At 44.3% G+C, this 20,219-nt stretch overlaps 1 protein-coding gene across 6 annotated transcripts in view; it reads right to left on the minus strand.

Moving 5' to 3' along the window:
* LOC144767751 (C-type lectin domain family 2 member E-like) overlaps positions 1–20,219 on the minus strand; it is a 180,331-nt gene that overhangs the window by 130,959 nt on the left and 29,153 nt on the right. For 4 of the 6 annotated variants that reach the window (XM_078651136.1, XM_078651134.1, XM_078651137.1 and 1 more), the window contains exon 2: positions 981–1,094. The exons of the other annotated variants lie outside the window; for them this stretch is intronic. The gene's annotated coding sequence lies outside the window, so the exon portion shown is untranslated. The remainder of the gene's footprint in view (positions 1–980; positions 1,095–20,219) is intronic. 6 annotated transcript variants of the gene reach the window in all.

Below are 20,219 nucleotides of genomic sequence, written 5' to 3' on the forward strand. Positions count from 1 at the left end.
TGGCATTCCGGTCAGGCACCAACTATCTCATTGACCGAACCAGGTCCTCAATATTCTTCTAAAACAAAACTATTTCAATTCCATGATCAACAGGTCCGTGATCGATTCGGTTTCTTTAAAATATTATTTGGGCTCCCAGTTTTATGCCACTTATTTTTTGGACATTGCTATCTTATCTGTATTATCCATATTTATTTTGGGTTTTGTGAAAAAATTAAGCTTAAATAGGATATGTCCACATTTAACTGAGAAATATGCACTCAAGCTTTAATGCTTAGCAGGTTTCTATGCTATGAACACCCTCAGAACTCAAAATCAATGCTCTTATATGAAAATATGCACATTTCAGTATCAACCTTGTGCAAATGTACTGCTGTTTATGCCCCTTTACTAAAATTATTATCTTTTTTAACCCCTTACCTATCAATCTACACAGCCATTGACCTACCGGTCGTGGGAGACGTATTTAGAATCACTCAAAAAGCAACCCAATTTGTATCCACACTTTAAAATAAATACAGATAAATAAACAGAAAAAACATTTATTTTCTTATCTGTAAAATCAGTAAAAACAGAAAACAGGAAGCTTTAAATATTATTAAAGGGCCGTGTGTTTGATAAACACCTGTGTTCTATAAATTGAAGCACTGTTAGCAATGGCCATGGGGTTCGGGGTGGGGGGGGAGCTCACACGTACTCCAAAAGTACAGGTCTGGTGGCTCAGTGGACTAAAGCAGTTACCGCAGGGGCCTGTGTTCGACCTCATGGTCACAGGTTCAAATCCTGGTGGGGTCCACTCAGCCTTTCATCCATCTGAGGTCGATAAAATGAGTACCATTGAGTTGGGTAACAATAAACATCTGTTATTCAGCGCCAGGACACCTACGGGTAACAGTGCGCTTTACAAATACACCTGTTATGTTATGTTAAAGTGGGACCTTCTACTACTAGAGACATGCATGAAAGAGAAAGCAACTCACCCACGAGCCACAATAGGAGAACAGTTATAATGATGACTGAAACAGCAGCCAGCACCAGATGTAATCTGCACACTCTCTTCAGCACATTTCTCCCACTTCCTGGCCGCTCCTGATCTACAAAAGAAACAGATGTTCTTCTAGCACATGCAGCGCAAAATTCAAAGTTTCTTTCCGCCATTTTGAGGTGTCGCCTGTCGACTGCATTTAGCTGTGTGTTATTCAGGGCTGGACTGGCCGTACTGGGCATCAGGCATTTCCCCGGGAGGCTGGAAGAGTTGGGGCCAGTTTTGCAGCAGTGCTGCAATATCAGCCCCCAGTAACAAAAGCTTCAAGCAAGCATTTTCAGCCTCTCAGGGCCAGGCAGTGCTTCCCCAGAGGCAAGGCTGTGAAAACTTCCAGGGCTGCTTTAGGTTCCCAGTCCTGCCTGGTATGTTGCAGGTAATGCTAAATATTCCTTACATTGTATTGCCTGCGCCTGTAGACACCTATAAACATAACAGATTACCTTGATGTGATTGGAAGGATGCAGACACGTAGGACATTACTTCTGAAACTTCACAGACAAGAGTCTTATGAATGCACCCGAAGGGACACCAGACCCGGTTCTAGAGGGTTGGCCCATCCAAGGAAGATCCTGAACCACCCAAGGCCCATCTAAGACCATTCAGAAGTGAAAAAGCAGGTCCACATGCGACTTTCCTGCTGGTGCACAACCAGAAAGGCTGATACAGCTTGGCTGTGACTCTCAGCAAGCCACAGTCAGGAGGGGCCATTGTCATGGGCAGAATGACAGTGTGCCGGCAGAGGAGGCACAGCATGGTGCATCTCCACCCGTACCTTGCCTCAGGAAGTGACTTTGATTGCTCTGGAAGCTGCGGATGCTTTTGAGCAGTACAATCAGGGCCGGCTTTAGCGCGGGTGGCGCCCGGTGCCACAATCACTTTTAGCCCCCTCACGTCCCATGACCGCCTCCTCGGATTCTCTCCCTACCACCTGCAAAAGTGACACTCAACTCTCCTACCATAAGACATATCTAAACACAGTGCCCCCCTGAGGTCACAGCTACGTCTCCACAGGTCAGCACCCAGTGCGGCTGCACCAGTTGCACTGCCCTAAAACCAGCCCTGAGCACAATTACCAGGTCTTAGGTGAGAGACAGCTTTAGTCCCTCACAGCAGGCGACAACGATCGATAGTAAAGCTGCAGGGGGGGATGGGGAAGGAGGGAGATTGTACCAGCTTTCTTGGTTTAAAATAATGTGCATTGACATACCAGAAGTATATTGGAAGTTTCATTCTAATGAAATTTCACCTATTTATTGAAAGGGGAGGGTGCTGCGCACCACGAATAGCGATGGAACTTCAGAAAAACCTTAAGGACTGAAATAACTTAGGGGCATATTATCAAGGGATTTATCTCTGCTTTTTTGGCTTTAAAAGCCAAGAAAGCAGAGATAAAATTATCTCCCTATCAGCAACAGGATGCTAATACGCAAATTCGCATGTTAGCACCCTTTTTATCTACGCTTCCACTTGCATCTCTAATGAGATGCAAAGGGGGCTTTCCAGAGAAAAATAATAGGAGAAATGTTGTTAAGCGACATTTCTCCTAATATCAAGGATATCACTAACCCTGTTAGTGATAAAAAAAGGAGCGCTAATTGCTAATATGCCCCTTAGTATTTAAAGAAAAATATGACTACAAATAGGCAAAAGTTAAATTCGATTTTGACAAAGCTTCAGTGAAATGATTAATTTGCCCTCTATGTTGGGCCTGAGGCGAGACGAAAGGAGGAATAAAGAGAAAGCCAGAGACAAAAGGAAATAAGAGACATGGTGGGGAGTAGAGACAAACGGAGAGGAAAGAGGGAGAATTGATTGAGGAGAGAAGAGAGGAAAATAGGCTTTAGGGGAGTGGAATAATTATCGATAAGCACATTAAGGGAGTGGGATAGGGAGACAATAGAGAGGGAAACAACAAAAGAAAACTATGAAGTGAGGACAGACTTAGGTGGAGAGAAGAGTAGAACAAGAGATTTGTAAAGGTAGGGTAGGAGACAAAAGTGGAGAGAAGGGCAATGGCAAAGGGAGAACAAGAATTGGCATAGCCAATAGGTCTCGCCTTTGGGACCTTATAAGTGTTTAGTTATACAGCACAATATCCTTTGTGCAACAACATTAACTGTTGCATGGCTAAACACTTATAAGGTCCCAAAGGCGAGACCTATTGGCTATGTCAATGCATGTTCACATTATTCCCCATTTTCAAATTAGGACTGGAAACAGGGGCATACATGATAGCGAGGGGGCAAAAAGTGACCCAGTGCTATGAGAAAATGGTGTCCCCCAAGCAGCATTTTGGAAAGATGGAGTGATTGTGACTGAAATGCCAGAGCTGACTGAAAGTCACTCGAATGACATGTGGCCAGTACACCGTTATCAGTTCGAGATTCAAAAACAATGAATTGACCAATGGAAGGGGGGAGAGGTTTTCTACAACAAAGTGGCGGTGACCTGAAAAGAGGGGGCATGTGGGGCGAGCAACAAGGGCAGGTCTATCCCACTTCACAGCCTCCCCCCTGCTCTGACGGCGGTTGCTTGTATATTTGTCCCTTCATGGCTCCCGTCCTCAGATTAGATTTCTTCTTTCTCAATACCAGCCTTAATAGACCCTTCAGCCCTCATCCCAGCCTCAGATACTATCTGACCCGTATCATTAATTATATATAGCCCAAATATTATAGATGATTAAAAATACCATTACTAATAGTGTAATATCTCAAGCTGTTGACTTTAATAGGCAACATTGTCTTGCTCGCCCTTATCAGGCCAGGACACCCGGTGAGAGTATTGATTTCTGGTAATTCTCGCCGTCATCTGCCACCCTGACGGGGTGTTGTCAGCTTTTCAGCCGAACGGGGGCTCATTTGAAATCGTTAAACCGTTGGCGGGCCGAGAGCGGCTCCTAATGTATCCCTTTTCTCTCCCCCTCTATATGTTTCAAACACAGAGAGGGCCATAATTAGCAGGGCAGAGGAGGCGGCCCCAGCCCCCTTATGTGTCCCTTTCTCATTTATAGCAATACCAAAGGGAATGATGGACGGAGCGTTTGAGCAAATCAAACACTCACCCCCAGTCAACTGATCTGGGTTTAATCCATCACCATTCTTTAGCTCGCTCCACTACCCCAGTTCAGACATATGCACATCAGTCTGACCCTGCGCCTCATGGGAACAGTCCAGCCCAAACTGCCAAGCCATGTCTTCTCTGGACCGGAAACAAGCATCCTGGGACCGGTTTCGGATTCATAATCCTCATCAGCCAGACTATCTTGAATCCACTGAAACAGAAACTTTTCCCATAACAGCGTTTTTGCGCTGTTATGGAAAAACTGTGCCACTTCTGTTTCGGAGAGCAGCCCTCTTCCACACTGCCTTAAAAACCCTCCCAGTTTCCTTCTTGGAATAACCCTCTCTGCAGGTGTCACTGCCTGACGGCTGCATGTTTAGTTTGTCTTTAATTTAATTGCTTTCTCCGAGGTCTTAAATTTTAAAATTCTTACCCGTGAGAACTAATTGGCATGTGCTATGAAAGCACAAAAGAGTTGTCTGATGCCACAACCTTTTGCTCAAGTGACATCATTGACATGATAAAAACAAATAAAATCAAATATAAAATGAATCGAATTGCAGTAAACTTTAACTATAGTAAACGCAATTCACGGCAGTTACAGGGTGGTGCTCTTGCGTGGCCAGATCCTGGTCCTAGTAGTTTGTATATAGGAGACTTCAAGTGCGGGCCCGGAATGCAAATCAAGAAAATGGAAAGCGAGACAACAAATGTAATGCCGGTGAGTGATTGCAAAAACAGTGAGCGAGAGAATGAGGGAAGTGCCCAATCTGTAGTGCATAAAAAGTCAGGGAACCAGTGAGTGAAAGAGTGAAAAAAATCAGAGACTCGGTTAGCGAGCACATACATAATGCATATGTGATTCACGACAATGTGTTATCTTTGTTAGTAAAGAGGAATACATGACAATTTTTATTTAATTTTTTTAAATTAAGCCTTTTTTTGTTTCTTAGCTCTGATGTGGTATTGGCGTGGATTCTATTTCCTGCTTCCTACTAGACCACACTGTGTGAACTTGGGCAATTGCACTGCGTGCATATGTTCCAGCTGTGCAGAATATAGCGAGTGACACTGTGTATTTCACCGAGTTGTGTCGTGCGTTGCAGGAGTCAGAATCGAACCCTGGAGTTTTTTTTTCCGGGGAAGATTTGCTTCCTCTAACACTGTACCCGCAGAGTTGTGTCTCCAGCTCTCACACCCTTTATTTGGGATATTACAACGTGCAAGTCTGGTGGACTTGGTACGGGCTGCCCGTGGCAAGTTCTAACCTTTTCCGGCCTCTCTGGTTGCTCCCCGAGTATACCGCCCTTTTAAACATCTAATTTTGATGCATGCAGAAATGCGCTGTCTGGTAGTCACAGGCTTAAGCAATGACGTAAGGAGGGAAAAAAACTAAACCCAAACACGGAGTGCGAGGACGAGAGTGGGCGACGCAGTCAGAGAATGTGCAGAGACAGAAAGTGATAGAAACAGCAACGAAATCTAAGGAGGGGAGGGAGCGAAAGCACGCCGTCATGCACATGTACAGACAAAAAAATGCGCGCGCGTGTGCACAACCCAACGCTAATCAAAGTAAACAAAGATGGCATTGGGCTGTCCACATGCGCACGCATTTTTTTGTCCATACGCGTGCATGTTTAACATTGTGAATGGGGAGAGCAGCCATTTTTGTCCATCAGTACGCATGTGCATTCACCTTTGGCTGAATTGCTCGCAAAAGGCCCTCGCATGGCGAGAGCAACGCATGCGCTGCTATCACCAGGCAAGACCTAAAAAGAACAGTGAATGACAAAGTGAAGGGCGGATGCAGAAGAGGATGTTAGAAGTTTCCTTGTCAGTAATAATAAGGAAATAATAAGGAAAGGCTGGATCAAGGCCTCACACACATTTCTTATTCTGATCTTCCTTTAGTCAACAGCTTTATTTAGAGGTTGGCAATATCTAGAGGAAGTGCCAAATCTAGAGTAAAACCCAAGAAAGGGCTAATATGTCACTACCCCTTCAAGAAAGGGATTGTATGGTAAAATAAATGCCACCTGTGGTTTCTCCACTGTATCAAACACCAGAAATAGGTGGATTTTCCTTTACCACTCAATTAAACATAAATTTGGTCGAATCTATACTAAAGGTAGAACAATGCGCCTCCACTTTCCTGAATAACCTATGGAAGCTGCAGACCTGAAAGCACTCACAATCACAGGAATCTATTTAATGTCTCCAGAGAATTTCCAGGGTTGATAAAGCAGGTAGTTGCTGACAGCAGCAAGTCAGTAAATGGGACAGAACAAAATATAAAATTAGGTGTAGGGCACTAACAAGTTCAAGGGCTAGAAGGAAATGAGGATGACTGACATGAGCAAACAATTGAAAAAAGGGGGAATTTTTAAGACAGGAAAAATAACTGCAGTAAAACTCAAGGAGGCCTTTTAAATTGAGAGAGTGGGGAATAAGGACATGGGAGGTAGAAAAAGAACAAAGGATAGAGTGTCTGTGGGAGATAGGTGTTAGAAAGAGGGGGTGTCTATAGACTAACAAACAGAGAGAGAGGGAAATAGTGCAGGGGCGATGGAAATTGGGCAAATCAGGGCAACTAAGAAGAGAGAGAGACAAGAAAAAAGATGGAAAACAAGAGAGGCAGAATAATGGTATGGAGAATGATATTGAAGGGGATTAAAATAGAGGGATATGTAGAATGACAAAGACTGAGGGAAGGAGACAGAATGAAAAGTTGGTTTGATATATGGACAGACATACAAAAACCTAGAGAATCTAATGGATGTGATGGGTGAGAAAGTGAGAGTGCATGTAAAATGAGATTACAGAAAGGGGAGAGAGGGATAAACAATAGCAGCAGGGTGAAGGACTGTTCATAAAGGTGGGGGAGTGAAAGAGAGAGCAAGAGCACAGGCAATATGTATACAATGAAAAGAAAGTCGGTATAAAATGAAAAGAAGTTCTGTAGTTGAAGTGGTTTCCTCTAGCATGTCAAGCACGGTCAGATAATGTCTCTACCTACAGTATAAAAGTCACCAAGTACTAATATGTTTATACCCCCTAAGATATCACACTCAAAGAGACTTCTGTGTGGCAATCAAAAGGGTCGATGAAAGACTTGGATGTGGACTTATTCTATCAGGAGACCTCAGAGTGACCAGGAAAGCCAGTGATCTGAAGGTAAAAAAGATCTTCTGGTAGGTGAAATTGAGAAAACGATTCAGCAACTTGAGGATGCCATGTGCCCCAGGGGCCCAAGGTGGACCAGAGCTCCAATGATTAATATCCCTGAGACGGAACCTCTGGACACTTAAGCATGGCCAGGAGTCTCATGTGAATTACACTTAGCAGGAGCCTTAGTGAGCCCTGGTGAGCAAGAACCATTGGGACAAGCAGGAGACTTGAAGATTGGAGTGAGCAGTGTTTCGGGCAACTTGGAGTGGGCATACACCTCAGGACCCTGAGGATGAGCTTGAGGCTCAGGGACCTGAACTGAGCAATACCACTGAAGTATATGTTCACCCCCAATGCCCACTGCGAGGATTGAAGGTGAGCAGGAGCTTCAGCCGTCTGGTGGTGACCGTACATCTCATGCCCTTAGGGTAAGCAAAACATCAAGGAAGCTATACTTATATATAGGGTTTGCAGAATCTAATGGTAAGCTTGGTCCTCAGGGAAATTAGGATGCCCCATAGCTTCCAGGTAAGAGTGAAAAAGAGCTACAGGGTCTGATGGGGAACAGGGAAATCAGGTGACCAGATGATGAGATGGAATCAAAAGATCCTGAGAGTGAGCTGGAACCTTAACCTCTTCACTGCGGCGGCTATTCCGCCGCAGTGCTAAGGGGGCAGGGCGTCCGCGCGGCGGCCACATGCTGGTGACGAAACCGCTCCGTCATCAGCCGCGGTTGGGCTGTGCTCATGATGGAGTGGTTCCGTCATGGCCCCGCCCGCTCAATAGAATGCCCAGCCCAGGCGCGGAATCCGCGCCGCGCAGGCACGGCGGCAGGGCCATGACGGAACCACTCCGTCATCAGCACAGCGCCACCGCAGCTGATGACGGAGCGGTTACGTCATCAGCATGCAAAGGGTTCAGCCTGAGCAGGAGTCTCAGGGGCCTGGAGAGTGGACATAAACTTCAGGATCCTTTTAATAAGTGGGTAGTTAAGAGACCAACTGATGGTGAGCAAGAGGTCTTAAGATGAGCAGCACCCTTGGATTCTTAAGTGTGAACAGAATCCTACAGACAAGAGGATACGCATGAGCATCTGGGGTCATGTTGGTCAGGACCGAGCAAGGAGTCATAAGAATGACCAAGAGAGAATTCAGAGATCAGAGGGTGAGTAAGAGTTTAGAGGTTCAAAGAGTGAGCGACTGATTCAGGGAACTATTCGCTTGAAAATGTATGTGCGCTGCAGAGACATAAGGATATTTCCAGAATTGGATAATGCTAACATTCCTAGAACATTTGAAAAGTTTAATACATCACAGATGTCTCCCTTAATTAGCTCCCTGGTACTAAACAAGCAATGGTTATTTAAAGGTTATGATCTGCAAAGGTGGACCACTTGTTTTTGGGTGCCCAGACCAATTGTTGGTTCTGATTCACCCATGGATGTAGGCTACTTTCTGGCCCGGGGACAAGTGTGATGTCAGCAGGGACGGTAGCTGCTACATGCACAAATGAACAGCTCAGATATCCTGAATAATCTCACTCATTCTCACAGATGAGGCAAATGCGCCAGTTCTTCCATTGTGCATCATAGCACTATGATTGTTTTCAAAAGCACCTTACCTGATGTGTTTCAATGCCTTCAAGATAGGTGTTTTAAGGTTCATAGTGCACACTCATTGTATCCTTCACTCCTGTCTTTTAAATGCTTCATTTTAATCCATTGTTGCCACCAATGGGCCTTGAAGCTGCGCTCTCGTTGCTTAGTTCCATCTATGCACGGTTCACCAGCCCCGCTGTATTCACCCCCAGTCGCCCACCCTCTGTGGACTGCGCCACCAATATGTCACTACCTTAACGTGTTAGAGTGCACTGCGCCGAATATCACCAATGTTTTACCATAATGCGCCGGTTTTTAATTGTAATATATGCACATGTCTACAGGGACGTTTACCACTATGTCACTACTTGTAAAGTTTTTTCGCAAATGACTTGTCTGCGCCATATGTCCTTATTTTGAACCCTCACTTCAGACGCTATGTCTGCTAGATAAAGCGCATCACCATCCTGTAGTAAAAATGTCTTCGAAAATTATGTTTTCTCTTCATGCTCACTACGCCGCATGCGCCGGGGGTTCTCCACTTTTTCGTGGCAACTTGTAGGCCTCACCACCACCGTAATGGGGCACACTTATGCCATGACCTTATAGTGATGTCGCCATGTTTTTAAATCTTCCGTCACTTCAATGCATTCATGTCACGGTTGGTCTATTGAAATACATGCCTAGCAGACATAATCACATTATATTCTTTCTTTTTGTCTCCCCGGATCTTTTTTCACTATGTTAATTGTTTGCAGTATAATAGGCAAATGTTATTTAATTTCAAGACAAACATGATTTATATTCTTGTCCTGCGGATGATACCATGTATTTAAGTTTCGGCATCGAAACGTCGTCGACTCATTAGTACCATATGTACCCAAAATGTTCGTAAATGCTTTGTGCATGGTGCTCAAAAACCCAATCAAGTCTCTTCACTGAGTACAAGTAGTCAGACCGCCTTGTTTGCTATTGCCTGAATTCTGTTGTTGTGTCTTGTTCACTGTGGGTCTCGGGTCGTGCCCACTTGACATTACTGTGAAATGTTTTTCAATTGTGTATATCTATCAAATAAATTCCTGTCTGACTGAACAAAGGACATACTAACTATTTAGTGTACGCCTATTCTTACCCTGATTCCTCAAATACTAGGGTCCACTGTTTTTTGTAATAAACTCGTTGCTATGGGGCATTTTTGGATATAATTAATTCACATGGCAGCCCAGCTGTGGAGAGCTGCACCATCCCTTCATCTGTGGGAGGCTGGAGTTGGAATTGTGCCAGATTCATCAGCACTTCAGAGGAGATTAATATGAACTGGCGTCAGCTTCAAGGCCCACTGGGGTCAACAATGGAATAAAATGAAGCATTTAACCACGGAGCCCACTGAAGGTTTCAAGTTGTAAGTGACTCTGTTTATGGACAACAAGTCCCAGCATGATAATGACACACTAGTGCACTGCGCAAAGCCCACTCGGGGTATTTAAATGAGGCATGCTGCAGAGTCAATCTGCTGCATTTGCTAATCACCCATGATTAAGCGGCAGGAGCCTCGAAACGCTTTGGGACATTTAATTTTTGAAAGCTGATGCCTGTTCTTCTGTGAAAATAAACCGAAAGATTTTCTTCTGAAGCTGTGTGCGCTCTTGTTGTATTGGGGGATTTTTGGATATAAATATATATAGCTATATATCTCTGCACAGAGATATGTGGTACCAGGAATGTTTCTGCACATGACCAGATGCAGGCTGTAGCCACCTGCATGCTGCCTCCATCCCTTTCAACAAAGGCGGATCGCAGCTGGGAAAGCAAAGTAGGTACCTCGTTGGTGGTTATGGTGTTAAAATGTCAAAGGTCGACACCGTACGTATCTAAAATATCAAATCTCTGCAATAAGTTGCCCATTAATCTTCATGGCCCACCCATCCTTGTTCATGGCACCTCCCTGAGCAAGAATACTAGAGTGTGGAACACACTTTGTTCCCCGCTATACATCTTTTCTATTTGAAAATATTATCATGGCGCCGTGTTTAACAACTTCCATGCTGCCATCGGCCATTAGCCGACGGCAGCACTACCTCGCTGGTGCTGCCGTGGGCCAATGGCCGACGCGGCCGCGCCCGTTTTTTAAAACGGCCACACTGCCGCGAAAAAGCGGAAGCAGCCAACGGGTTAATAAACACCTGCGTTCCATGAATTGAAGCACTGTTAGAAATGTCCACTGGTGTCTCACGTACTCCATTGACGGGAGCTTACTACTGGAGAAATGCATTAAAGTGATAGGTAATCACCTTCGATGACAGAACAGCTACCAGAAACAGACAGAATCTAGTCACTCTGTTCAGCACGAGCAAAAGAAAAAAAATGAAGCTGTCCTGCTAACTGCTACAGATGTGATTGGAAGGATGCAGACACGTAGGGCACTACTTCTGGAAAGTTCACAGTAGTGTCGTACGAATGCACTCGATGGGGGACACGCATTATCCACTGCAATCTCGTCTTTTCGACTCATATGGGGTTCGGGTTAAACTTAGTGGAGCTCTTCAACTGGGCAACTTTGCTGCCAATAATACATAATTGAACTTTTAACTCAATTATAATGTGCGGATACCACACATTTGACAAGCTCAGTCATCTAAGCTTATAAGACAGTAATCAGGCGCATATCACAGGCACACACGTATACATGGGCATCATGAACCCTCCCCTTTAACTTTAAGGGCTTGATAAAGGAGTGGGCACCACTGGGCAGGTCTAATTGACATAACATATTAGGTATTGTGTTTATAGCTCTTTTTATCCAGAGGTGGCTGGTGGATTTCAAAAGTGGTGGGCCTATATTTTATATCAGAGTATAATGAGGGAGCCTGAACCTCATAAAGGGGGTGTGGCCAGTGTCTCCCCCCAGCAAGCACATTTTGAGAATCAATATATTTAAATGGTGGATTTCTTTTAGTATATATTTATTGGAAAGTTATTTTTAAAAAGGGGCACCAAATATGGCATAGTTAAGTATTCCACAAGCCTGGTATGCTTGCAAATTGCCCGAGGACCCTCAGAGCCACGTGCACCCACCAAGCAATAGAAAGAGGCACTCCAAATGTTTTCTACCTATAATACATCTCTGTTGATCAAATCATCAATGCCCAAACAGGTGGTAACATCATACATGGCAAATGCTGAAACAATTAGATGGCGAAATACAGATCCATCAATTTGTACGCAGACAAACCATGTAGCAGTTGAGGTGCACAACAGGTTCAAACCAGACTGTTTGGAGGCAGGGGTTGGGGAAGCAGAGATGTCATAAAACTGATTGATTTGGTGTATGCAATGTTCATATAGTTACAACACAGAAAAAAACATGTACTTTTTAAATAGAAAAATAAATATAGCATAAACATGAAAAACACTGTTTGATCAAGAAAAAACTAAAGGGAAGAAAGCAGTTCTCATTTAATGTACAAAAGAAAACAAATTATAAAAATGTTAACTTTAATGCCTGTGATGTTGGAGCTAATTAGTTGTTGGTGATGTAAAAAAACAGAATAATCCAGCCTTCCCTCAAACATTGCAAGTGAAAACAGTATGGGAAGCACATTTTCTTGCCTCAAACGAAATAGACTTTGCATGCGAGGGCTTGTTTATTCTGCGTTATTTCACCTCAAACAATGCTGCTTTACAATTCTTTTGTAAGACAGCATTAAACAATAGGTATGACTGAAAAAAGCAAAGGATGTGTGCAAGATACACTGGAAAATGTTACCCATCACTTATTTTATCTTTTGATGGTCCAAAAAGCAACCAAGTGGGCAACATTTGCATTCAGTTTTAAAATGACCTTTATTCCATCAGGGACAATGCTACCTTTCACCAGTTACGGTAGGCATCTTTAAACAATAGTTGTGACTGCCCCTCATCCACAACCTAAGTTTTATTTTCAACTTCACTGTGACAAAAAACGAGCGTCAAGGATAAACGGTTGCTGTGCTTTAAAATGAAATCTAAATGACAGTCAAAATCCAATCCAGAGTGATGGGAGGAGTCAGAATCCACAAAGTACAGACAAGAGATCATAATGCAGCGCAAGCGCTGTAGCCTCGACCTAAAAAGGATTCTTTTTGAAACCACATACTTTCCTGCTGCAACCCGTCTGTCATTGGCGAGAGGCGTCTGGGACTCAGTGCTACTCCCCTAGAGTTGGATTTTATTTATTTTTAAAGTTTTATATAGCGCTAGCTTGACGTAGGTATCAGAGCGCTCTACATACACACTGTAAAAACAGAAGGAAATTGCATTATATAGTAGTAAGGCGGTAAGGAAGCAAAACAGAGATAAAAAAAAATTCAACATGAAAAATAAGTAAGCAGGGGAGGGAGAGAAAACAAACGAAGGTGGCTTACACAGTCCGGTCACCAACTATCCTTGAATGTCAAGAGAGAGAGGAGTCAGCACGGATATTGACGTCTAGGTTAGTTGACGTTGGTCAGGAAAGTATTTGTTAAGGAGATGGAGTTTCAGGTCCCTTTTGAAACGGGAGATGGAGGGGTTGCATCTGAGGACACCAGGGAGAGCATTCCACATCCTGGGAGCATTGCCAGAAAACGATTGGTACTGAGTGGTTTTCTTTTTCAGTTTCTGAGGGATAAGAATGAGAGATTTGGAACTTTTCAGAGTTCTGGATTGTCCTGCTCTTACCAGTTTGTTGTTCAGGTAGTTGGGGGGCGGAGAGTGAAGGGTTTTGTGTGTGATGAAGGCCAGCTTGTAAATACACCTCCCTTCCATGGGAAGCCAGTTGAGGGAGTTGAGAGCTGAAGTGATGTGTTCAAATCTTTTTACTCCAGATATGAGTTGAGCGGCCATGTTTAGCACTGCCCTTAGCGGGGATAGGTGAGCTTTTGGAGTACCTGTTAGGATGGCGTTCCCGTAGTCGGTTTTAGAGAGAACCAGGGATTGAACTACTGTCTTGAGGTCATCATGGGGAAGAAAAGGTTTCAATTTCTTGAGGTGTTTTAGTGAGAAAAGTGCTTGATTTTGAAATAGATTTGGGTGTCATCCGCGTTAAGGAGGTAATTCATTCCAGCTTTTTCAAGATGATTGTGAGAGGCTCCATGAAGAGACGGAAGAGGGATGGAGAGAGGATCGAGCCCTGCGGGACCCCAAGTGTGACTTTTGTTGGCTTTGAGAGACAGCAGTTGATTTTAATTTGTTGTGAGCTGTGTTGAAGGAAGGTGAACCAGTTTAGTACTGTACCATTGATGTTGGAGCGCTTCGTCAAAGTCCCCTGAAGAGCTGGATCATTTACTGTGTCAAATGCCGGAGATAGGTCAATAAGGATGAGTAGGCAGGCATCACCTTCATCTAAAGCCTTGTGAATATCGTCAGAGATGTTGAGCATAGCTGTTTCAGTGCTACAGCCTTTCCTGAATCCTGATTGAAAGGTGTCAAGGAGGTTGAACTCATCAATGTGTTTGTTGAGTTGGTGGAGAACGCATTTCTCCAATGTTTTTGCAAGATAGGTCTGAGGTTTTTAAGATCATTAGGGTCGATTCCTGGTTATTTGCGAGTGGGTGTGATTTGTCCTAGTTGAAGGGAGTCCAGGACACAGCCTACGATGAGAGAGTCGTTAATGATTTTTGTCCAGAAAGGGGAAATGGTGTGGTTGAGTTCTTTTATAATTGTGGATGGGAGAGGTAAGGGGGTCCATAGTGTGGGAAGAAGGTTTTAGGTTTGAAATTTTACTGAAGACCTTGTTTTCCGACATTAGCTCAAAGTCAGACCAGTGCGCATTGTTTCTTAGCTGGAGGCAGACCTGATTGTCCTTGGTAAGAACTATTTCTGATTGGCCAAGGGTGATTAAAGTGGGGCAGGTAAAGAGGGAAGGAGGATTAGCAGTTTGGATGAAGGATTGATCCATTTTTAAGACTTTATTAGTGAAGAAGGTGGCAATTTCTTCACATCTCTTGTTGGTGGCTTTGATTTCGTGAGAGGGAGTGTAGTTTGTCTGGCTTTTGACTTTGTTGTAGAGTCCTCTCGGTCTGTTTTTTGCCAGATCTAGTTGGCTGTGGAAGAAAGACGCATCTAGTTGGCTGCGGAAGAAAGACACCTTTTCACTAAAAATGTGTTTTTTGTATGCCAGCCGAGCAGATCTAAGTTGCGCTAGGTGCAAGTTCGAGGGGTTTAGTCTCCAAGGCCTTTCCGTTTGTCTGAAATGAGGCCTTTCGTTATTAAGATCCACGTTGTACCAGGGTTTAGATTTGGTTCACCTCATTTGTTTGAGTTTGAGTGGAGCTACTTGGTCTAAAACCTCTGTAATTATTTTATTAAAGTGTGTAGTGAGGTCATCGGCCGTCCAGGAGGAGGTTTGGAGTTTAAGATGGGCATGAATCCTGGATTCAAGTTCGGGTAAAGGGATTTCTTTGATGTTTCTGGTCCAGTATTTAGGTTTGTCATCAGAAATAGGTTGGTGGCTGACAAGTGCGTCAATCTTGAACAGAAAGAGGTGTTTACATAAGGGCATTGATGTGTTTAGGTCTGCGTAAACAAGTCTGCTGGTGATCACCAAGCATGTGCTTAACAAGCGTCCTTGCGAAGGGTGTGAATGCCCAATCAAGGTCAAAACTGCCCTGATTTGAAATGTGGTTGAACTTGTAAAGACACTCTTTATAAAGTGGTTTCCATGGTATGAAAGACTGCATGGATTTGAGCTTGTGGGAGCTCTTTTACGTTTTTTTGAGCTTCAAAGAGAAAAAAAAAGAGGACTTATATACATTTAAAAAAAAAAAACTACAATATTGCTATATTTTGGTTATTTTTTCAGTTTACTTCATGGGAATCCACAAAACCTGGGAACCTATAAAATCCCCAGGATGTTGGGAAAAAGAGAATGCAAATTTGGTGTGGATATCTTTAGTGGAAGAAAAGTTAGGGAGCCCTAAGCGCAAACTACTCCAAATGGGCAAAAAGGGCTCAGCAGTTGAGAAGTTAAATATTTGAAAATATTATCAAGACGCCATGTTTAACCCTTTCGGTGGGCATGACGGAATGGTTCCGTCATGAGCCACAGTGCTCGTATCCACATTAGGGGACCATTACATCATGTGCACACAAGTACTAAATCCCGCTGCTGTAAACCGCAGAGGGATTTTGTTTGCCTCTGAGGTGGGCAAGAGCTTTACCAACCTCCCGAGGGATTTTTGTTTTTCCAATGTAATGGCGCACTGATGTCATTACATTGAAAGGAGCCAATTGGCTCGTTTCAGTTTCACTGTTTGTGCTATCTCAGCCTCCCCTAGCACCGAAACACACATGATCACTAGTCGATCCCTGCTTGGGGTCGCTGCAGGAGGGTCATCCCCAAGCAGGGATCTATCCACTAGACACAAGGGAGGCGTTAGTGGCGCATTGGGCTTTTACCCTCTCCCACCCCACGTTTTTGCATACAGTCAGTCTTTATGCACCCTAGGAAACAGGGATTTATTTTATGTGTGTATATAGGGGTGGAGGATACCCAAAATGGGCATGCAAAGGGGGAGAAAGCCCACAAGACACCAGGGATTTCTATTTTATAAAAGAGGCGTGGATGACTCCCATAATGGACAACACCAAGCTCCCATCCAAATGTATTTGGAAACAGTCTTTCTGGGGCAGAAGGCCACTAACTACCAGATTATGTTTTTTGTTTATATGGAGGGGTGGGGCACTGGCATGCCAATTTTGGGCAGCCCCAACCATTATTAATTGGGCAGTCTTTCAGCTTCCCTTAGGGTCAGATGGGGGCAATAGACCCAGATCTGTTCCTCAAGGGGGAGGGGGTGACTTTTTGTAGTTATGGGGTGGGGGCTGGCCAGAATGGGCATGCCAATGCCCCAACCCCTAAAATAAATGGCAGATGGGGGGAATAGCTCCTTCCCCCCCCCCACCCCCGTGGAGCAGAAAGCCCACTAGGCACCAGGGATTATGGGTTTTTTAAACATAGGGGCAGGGGCTGCCCAAAATGGACACACCAGTGCCCCCAAACACAAATTGGGCAGTCTTTCTGGACCCCTTGGGAGCCAGCTGGGGGTTATTACCCTCGATCTGTCTGACAGGGGAGCAGAAAGCCCAGTAGACACTAGGGATATGTTTATGTGCATGTCAGAGAGCAGCCCCACAAACCAGGGTCGCTCCCCTTTTTTCTAGGGACACATTTTGGCTGTTTCTGCTCCCCTTGGGGTCAGATCAGCAATATTTTTTGGCTCATCTGATCGCCAAAATCACTAGATACCAGGGAGAGTTTCTGTGTGTTTATGAACAGATCTTCTGCTCGCGCTGTGCATGGACTGGTGTTTGGCAGGTGGTGTGAAATGGATGGTGCTTGGCAGGCGGTGTGCGTGGATGGAGCTTTCCTGGTGGTATGGCAGAGGAGTGCTGCCCCCCCAAAAAAACCATCAAGAAAGGAAAAATAAAACAATAAACACTCATTTTATTTTTCATTTCTTGCCCAATCTTGGGGGCGGGGCCAAGAGGTGTGAATGAGGGGAGGGGTAGATATACTCCCTTCACTGCATATGATTCTGGCTGGCCGTCTCAGGCCGGCCAAACCGTCATGCGCAGTAAAATCTCTCTCCAACACAGCATCACAGCTGGGTTGGAGAGACCAGGCACAGACTCACAGTCTGTCCAGGAGAGCCAACCGAGGGCGCTCAGGCCAATCCTAAAGCTGCTCTCACATGTGAGAGCATCTTTAGGATTGGGCACAGGGCATTCTGGGAGGATGTGCCGCCTGGAGAAGAAGAGAAGAGCGTGACACGGCCAGCTACCCCACCCATGACACCTATGCCTGCCCCATCTCCCCCGCCAGCCCTGCCCTCCCCACCGCTCATCCAGCACATCGTCCGTACCTGGGTGAACGTGGACTGGCGGTGTGGCTTGTGTGGCTCCCCAAGTGTTTTTTTTATCCAGAATCCCCTGCAAGCCTCACATTTAGCTAAAAAGTCATATTTTCCTGACATTTCTCAACGCGAAAGTTGTAGGATCACTACACCAGTACAAATTTCCTAACACCCAGTGTTCACCCTTGGCCTATCAATCAGAATGATACCTCACTTCTGTGGGTGCCCAAAGCAGAGTCAGCCTAAAAACGTATTAAGAAACTGCCCTTTTGGATCCACTTTGGTTCCCCCTCAATCCCTACAGGTTTTTGTCCCTTCTCTGTCTCAGGCCCACCCACACAAGTGAGGGATAATTTTTGTCGGGAGACCAAGGGAAATACTGAGTGGTAGGAAATCTGTGCTAATGTGGTGATCTCACACAGGAATGTGAAAAAAAGTGATTTGTTTACGCTAAATTTGAGGTTTGCAGGGGATTCTGGGTAGGAAAACATTGGGGGACCCACACAAGCCATACCTCCCTGGACTCCCCTGAGTGTCTAGTTTTCAGAACTGTCTGGGTTTGGTAGGTTTCCTTAGATGGCCGCCGAGACCGGGACCAAAAACACAGACGACACCCTTGCAAAACCAGGTCTTTTTGTGGAAGAAAATGTTTAGGTCTCCATAATATGTTTTGGGACCTTCCCAGTTGCGGGTACTTAGCCCACCCATACAAGTGAGGCACCATTTTTATCGGGAGACCTAGTGAAACACTGGGTGGTAGGAAATATGTGCCAGCCTGGTTAACCCACAAATTTCCCATACAGTTACGTGAGGAAAACATGATTTTAAGCTAAATTTGAGGATTGCAGGGGGATAATGTTGGGAGATCCACGCAAGCCACACCTCCTGGGCTCCCCTGTGTATCTTGTTTTCAGAAATATCTGGGTTTGGTACGTTTCTGTAGATGCCTGCCACGTCCTGGACCAAAAACAAGTGTTTCCCTCGCAAAACTAAGTCTTTTTGAGATTGATAATTTTGAAGTCTCCACAGTACATTTTGGGGTGTTACCTGTCGTGGGCACTAGACCTACCCACACAAGTGAGTACCATTTTTAGCGTAACACTTGGGAGAATGGTGGGTGGGTGGAAGTTTGTGGCTCTCCACAGATTCCAGATCTTTCATCACAGAAATGTGAGGATTTTGGTTTTTTAACAAAGTTGGAGGTCTGAAAGGGATTCTGGGTAACAAAACCTGGTGAGAGCCACACAAGTCACCCCATTATAAATTCCCCTGGGTGTCTAGTTTTCATAAATGTACAGGTTTGCTAGGTTTCAGTAGATACCGGCTGAGACAGGGTCCTGAATCCACAACTAGGCCATTGAGAAAAAAGGGATCAGTTTTTACTGTAAAAATATGATGGGTCCACAATGCGATTTGGGCCATTTCCTGTTGCGAGCACTAGGCCTATCCACACAAGTGAGGTACCATTTTTATCTGGAGACTTGGGGGAACACAGAATAGTAGAACAAGTGTTATTAACAATTGACCTTCTATACATTTCTGCTTTCCAAATATAAGACTGTGTAACAAAAAAGAAGTCATTTTGAAAAATGTTCTCTAATTCACATGCTAGTATGGGTACTCACAATTTTGCAGATGTGCAAATAACCACTGCTTCTAACCTCTATATTTTGTTCCCATTTAGAAAATGCATAGGTTTCCTTGATACCTATTTTTCACTCTTCATATTTCACCGAATGAATTGCTATATACCCGTTACACAATGAAAAAACATTGCAAGGCGCAGCTCAGTTATTGGCTCTGGGTAACTCGGGTTCTTGTTGAACCTACAAGTCCTATATATCCCTGCAACCAGAAGTGTTCCGCAGACGTAACGGTATATTGCTTTAAAAAAACAAGCCTTACTTACAAGATGTTACCAGTAAAAACTTTAGCGCAGTTGGCTTTTTTTCAACTCAAACATTTTTTTTATTTCACCTGTTAGTTTCTATAAATAAACCTTAATGGATCCACACAAATGGCTCTTTGCTGAATTCAGACTTTTACCTACTTTTCGGAAATTAATCGCTTTCTGGGATCCATTATGACTTTCACCTCATTTCTACCAGTAACTGGAAGGAGGTTGAAAGCCCAAAAAATAGACTATGTCCTAGTAAAATGCCGAAACTGTGTAGAAAATGTTGGTTTTCGGACAAAGGTCTGCCTGTTCCTGAAAGCAAGGAAGATGGCGATTTTAGTACCACAATTTGCAGGGAAAAATACCAGATGCTTTCTTCTGCAGCACTTTTTCTCATTTTCCCCCAAAACCTGAAAATTCAGCGGTATTTTGGTGAATTTCTCGGTCCTCTCTAGAGGAATCCACAAACCGTTGTTACCTTTAGAATCCTTAGGATGTTGGAAGAAAAAGATACAAATTTAGTGTGAATACCTTATGTGGACAAAAAGGTATGGGGGCCTAAGCGTGAACTACCCC

Source organism: Lissotriton helveticus, chromosome 7, assembly GCF_964261635.1.
Source record: "Lissotriton helveticus chromosome 7, aLisHel1.1, whole genome shotgun sequence".
Classification (NCBI taxonomy): Eukaryota; Metazoa; Chordata; class Amphibia; order Caudata; family Salamandridae; genus Lissotriton; species Lissotriton helveticus.